Here is a 6,153-nt window from a genome sequence, read left to right as displayed (position 1 = left end):
CCCACGGCGGTATGATATTGCTCGAGGAAAATTCACCGCTGATTTGGACACTTTCAATACTGTCGTCTGCATCCGAATCAATTATTTCACTAAAGTTGGAAATATTATCATCGTCACTTTCACTTAATCCGAAATCAGATCCTAGTTCACTCACTATATCGACTATTTCATCTTCACGCAGAGGATGGGCCATTATTATATTATTTTATTACAATTATTTTAAATAAAGAAAAATAAATCGTCACTCAATGAATCATATACTCGTTTATAAGATTGGTCAAACTTTGCAGTGGAACTTATTTTATAGTACAGAATGCACAATACACAATTTAAAATAAACAAACGCACAAGAAAATCGTTAAACTTATTTATACACACAAAAAAATGGAATGAATAGCGAGAGTAGGTTATACGTAAATCGCGTAAGGATCTGTGACAGTCCGACCCTGCGCGTCGTACTTATATGAAATTAGATGCGTAGCGTCGAGAGTGAGACAGATATAGGGCATGATTATGGCGCGGACGAATTATCGACCTCAAGAAAAATCAGGGATCTGTTCTTTTATTTATCCTTGTGATGTTACAAATTATTAGTCAGATATTTCAACAGATGTCATAAGGCCAAGGATTGACGTATTATTTTATCCAAAGTTCCACACCATGAAAAAATCCCTCCAAGTTGAACTGAGGTTCGAAACTTGGAGCAAAGTAAGAACACATACGGTTATGTCAGCCGCGTACAGGGAATGTTTCGTAAAAACACATACGCTTATGCGAGCCGCGTGGATAGAGTTAAATACTTCACTATTTTTGAGTATTTTTTTTAAAAAGGAATAACCCTTATTAATAGATTTATATTATCCACTGACACTTCGTGATGGAATTGCATTTTTAATTTATATATGATTGTCGTTACCGACATCACCAGTCTGATGATGTCGGTAACGACGAAACCCGGTCGCTGGTCAAATAAAAAAGTGGAAAAGCTAAAAATATTGGTTTTAATCTAATAATAAAATAACCCTTAGTAAATACCACAATTTCTTGAAATCTACTGTAAAACGTGTTTCGATACATTCCGCATCATTTCATTTTCAAACACCGTATGTGAAGCTTATTCTAAATTTTAGGGTTGGGTCCTTGGGACGTTGAAGGTTGAAGAGGGGGTAGTAGCTGTTTATTATTTTTATTTTTTATTTGATTTTTATTTTTATTTTTTATTTTTATTTCTTATCAGTGGGAACATAGACAATAGGGGGGAGGCTTTAGTCATTGTCATATTGTTAATTATGGATTTATTGTTATTTATATTTTTATGAAATTTTATTGTTTTCAAAATGTTACAGTTTATGGCTTTTCGTATTAATTATTTTTAGGATTTCTACGTTAATGTGGTTAAATTTGTGATCATTATCTATCAAATGGTTTACTAAGTAAAACGTTAATTAAAAATGGATAGATTTTACCACAAAGTGACTGCCGAATCAATCAATGAAATTAAGGAATGACACGCTAAGCACCTACTTTAAAAGGCTTGTCTGCGGGTAGGATAGTAAGGATAGAGAAGGTAGATGTGAAAAATACATCACAAACACCCAGACCAATTGAAAATAAATCTTTCCTGAATTCGTTTTGCTATTGGCGGGAATTGAACCCGCGACGCCAGTTTCGCAGTCAAGCGTCTATCCAACTATGCCTCGTACTTATTACTTTAATACTTTACCACTTTTAAACACATAATGCTTTTACCACAAGCTTGACTATTTTTGACTAAATACTTTACCAAATTTTACTAAAATCTTTACCGCTTATGACCAAAATCTTTGACTCATTTGAATAAAGATATTACTACATATTTTTGACTAAATACTTGCCCACTTTTGACTTAAGTCTACCATTTTTTATGAAGACTAATATTTTTGACTTTACCAGTTTCCATTAAATATTTTTCTACTTTTTACAAAATACTTTGACAATCCACATTTCACTAAATCGGCTAAATATTTTAAAATGGTAATAGAAGCATTACCATTTTTTTAAATAAATACTTTACGACTACAGTCAAAACTAAAAAAAAGTGAAGAGTCTACACTTCACTAGTTTTGATTAAATAATATACCACTTTTAACTAAATTGAATTCACTACTAGTTTTTATGTGCTTCAGGTATTAAATTACTTTAAAGGGTAATATTTTGATGTCAATTTTACTAAATCTCATCGGAATAGAACACAAGACCGTGTGTAACCACTACTCTATGGAGTAAGAAAATGATACTTTACCACAGACAGACATCAAATTGCCAAATACTCAAAAAGTTGATTTTACCATTTCTGGTCCATCATTATGGTTATCTTACACTGAACACATCTGAAGTATTAGTCATGATCAAATCAATTTGATATGTCTTGAATGATACAATAAAATGATAACAATAAAAACAACTACCATATTTTTTAAGTATATTATTGCCATCTGTAGTTGAATAGAAAAATATAAATCACCGCACCCAAGAAATGAACCATACATACATTAGTGTCATCTATGAAGAAGCGTATAATTACTTTGATTATCTACTCTTCCATAGATGTCGCATACCAAAATAGTTCATAACGAAATTTTATGGTTTTGAATATATTTTGCATATATTTTCACCAGTTTATTTTACACGCTATTTAAGGTTTTTATTATTTTTATTTTTGCGGTTAGAAATGATTCTTGTTGCATCCACTTAAAACAGACTTAGTTTTTTTTTTTCTTTTGAAATAATGTCTACAGAAATTTTCATTACATATTATAAGATTTCTCCTTCTCTGCATGTCTATAGATTACAAAGAAATCTTCTTCTTTTTCAAACCCTTATCCGCACCCCAGTGGTGCATAGGGCACTGCATATAAACGCAGTGTTATCGTGATCATTAACACATGAAGGAAAGGTGATCAGCCCTCCGCTTCAGGTACCAGTCCAGGGTGATATTGAATAAATATTAGAGTGAAAGAAATCACTTATATTTATTTGACCCCCCCCCCTGGGAATCGAACCCGGGACCTCCAGAATGGTAGCCGAGCGTGCTGACCATTACACTATGGAGGTGGACTAAGAAATACCAAATATTTTTATTTAATAAAGAGATTTAGAGACTACTTGTTAAATGATAGGAATTTGAAATCTTTATATTACACTTTCGTTTAACTTCTCCAAATAACTTATTTTTGGTCTTACTCCTCCTCTCTTTCTTTCTATTTTCCCCTCTATTATTGTAAAGGTGGAGACTGACCAGAGCATTCTGAAACTATGGATGGAGCGCTCCGCTCGCTGTACTGACTGCCTGAATGCTTGCATCGTTACGTGTTACGTTACGACGAAATGCTCCGGTCAGTCTCCACCTTAATGACAAGGTATATCCCATCACCTTCCATCTTCAATTTTATATATGGCTTATTTTTCTTTCACTCTTCTTAAAACCTCTTTGTCCCTTTTTCCATCCAACCTTTTCCAACACCACTCCTCACACACTTTTGATCTTTCTCTATCCCTCTTAGATACTTATTTAAGCCCAGATTTCTATAACCATACAGTGCAACATACTCCAGACAAATGTTATAATAAATCTATTGCTCATTTTTAAAAATTGGTTATTCGGGCAGCGAAAACTGATATTTTATTATTAAATGCCTAATTATGGTAACAATAATCGGAAAAGAATACTTACAAATTTTGACCTTTAATATTTTGACCTAACTAACTAACCATCACGTTATATTATTTATTGATTCGGCATTAACTTTGTGGAATGACATGATTATTTTAATTAAATTAAACACTTGAATAATCCACTGAATTGAGTTTTATTTTGGTATTACGACTAGTTTCGAAAACGACAATTGTTTTCATCTTCTGGTACAAATTAAAACTGAAAATTTAAATTTAAATTACAACATTTTGAGTGTGTCCAAATACTTGTTCACAAAATCTGGATTATCTCCAATTACAGCAGTTATTTTCATATTATTTTTGACATCTCATCAAAGATGAAGAAGAATATGGAAGTCTGGGTATTTACGGGGCTGACGACCGTCATAGGCTGGTTTAAGTGATCACTTTACACACGTGTAACATTCACCAATGCTACCCATTATTGACAACCACACTACTCAAATTCTTGGAAGTTCTGTATATATGAACCAATTTAGAAACCTTGTTCTTGAATCAATAGAACTTCACTAGAGACATCTATTGGTGAGATGTAAAGAAGCTTTTTACTAAGCAAAAACTCTTATATTAGTATGTGAGATCCGAATCCTAGATTATAATCACACACATGAGAAACGCCAGAAAATACCATTTTCATTTTTATTATTTAAGCTTATAATTTAAATATAATTTATATATTTTATAATCCAGGATTCGGATCTCACATACTAATATAAGAGTTTCTACTTAGTAAAAAGCTTCTTTACATCTCACCAATAGATGTCTCTAGTGAAGTTCAATAGATTCAAGAACAAGGTTTCTAAATTGGTTCATATATAAAGAACTTCCAAGAATTTGAGTAGTGTGGTTGACAATAATGGGTAGCATTGGTGAATGTTACACGTGTGTAAAGTGATCACTTAAACCAGCCTATGACGGTCGTCAGCCCCGTAAATACCCAGACTTCCATATTCTTCTTCATCTTTGATGAGATGTCAAAAATAATATAAATTTAAATTAATTTTAATTTGTACCAGAAGATGAAAAAACTAGTCGTTTTCGAAACTAGTCATAATATCAAAATAAAACTCAATTCAGTGGATTATTCAAGTGTTTAATTTAATTAAAATAACCATCACATTGCTTCCACGCAGGGGTAGGCAGAGAGAATCGAACGCCACACCACTCTGTCTTTGCAAACATTCTTCGCCTCTTCTACATTCATGCATCTCCTCATACATCCCTGACGATTATTACGACTCCCTACCCGGCCGCATTCAAGTATTTGACATACCTGATTGTGCCAAGTTTTCCTCGGTCTTCCACTGCTTATTTTCCAACTACATTCGCCCCATAAATTTGTTTAACCGTTCTTTTCTCACTCATACGTTCCACATGTCCAAACCATCTCAACACACCTTTCTTAACTTTATCGATAATGCTTACCTCAGCCTTGCATTCTTTCCTTACTTCATCATTCGAACATCGTTTTGCCACACATTCGTCTGAGGGATCGCACTTTGTATTGATGTGATGTGAACACAAAAATCATACGAAAAATAAAATAAATCTGGTAACAATAAAAAATAAAAACAACAAAATAAGTAACAAGTTTTATTCAAAATATCTATATATATACAACATCTTACAATTATCACATTAATGAAAAATCTGAAAAACAAATTAAAGCTCCTGGTAAAAAAAAAAGGTAGGTGCAAAGTAAACAGTCAAAAATCCAAAATACATTGTGTTTACTAATTTAACATTGACTTTTTTTTAGCCAGTTTTTAATGGCAACAATTTTTTTTTAAATCCTCTTTGTTTATCTCGCATTTGCAGGTATTATTTTTTTATATAAATATTTCAAATTACGCAATGATTGTCAGCAGCTTTGTTGAATAATTAAAATAATAAAAAAATAGTACGAATTGCACCAATAGATTTCACAAACATAATTTATTAGCCGTTAAATGATTCATTCAAACCCTCATCCACACCCTATGGGGCATAGGGCACTGCATCATATAAACGCCGTGTTATCTTGATCTTTAACACATAAAGGAAAAGTGATCAGCCCTTCACTTCAGGTAACCAGTCCAGGGAAATATTGAATAAAATTAGTTTTTTTTTTTAAATTATCATGACCCTACTCAGGCTTCAACTTTTTAAGTCTCATAGCCTATGCTTGCTCGTGAGTGGATTTACTCTTTAATTCATGAGTGAAAATTCTAGGCAAAAACACTTGCGAAATAAATATTAGAGTGAAAAAATCACTCATATTCATTTGATTCCCCCCTGGGAATCGAACCCGGGACCTCTAGAACGGTAACCGAGCGTGCTGACCATAACACTACGGAGGACAATTTTATTTTTATTTTTTATATAAACCTTTCAAATTATGCGATATGCGATAAATGCCAGTAGCTTTGTTGAATAATTAAAATAACAAAAAAAATAGTA

Source organism: Brachycentrus maculatus, unplaced genomic scaffold (genome assembly GCF_059751285.1).
Source record: "Brachycentrus maculatus isolate JH-2025_06_01 unplaced genomic scaffold, ASM5975128v1 h1tg000503l, whole genome shotgun sequence".
NCBI classification, from domain to species: Eukaryota; Metazoa; Arthropoda; class Insecta; order Trichoptera; family Brachycentridae; genus Brachycentrus; species Brachycentrus maculatus.
Note: the sequence above shows the minus strand (reverse complement) of the source record.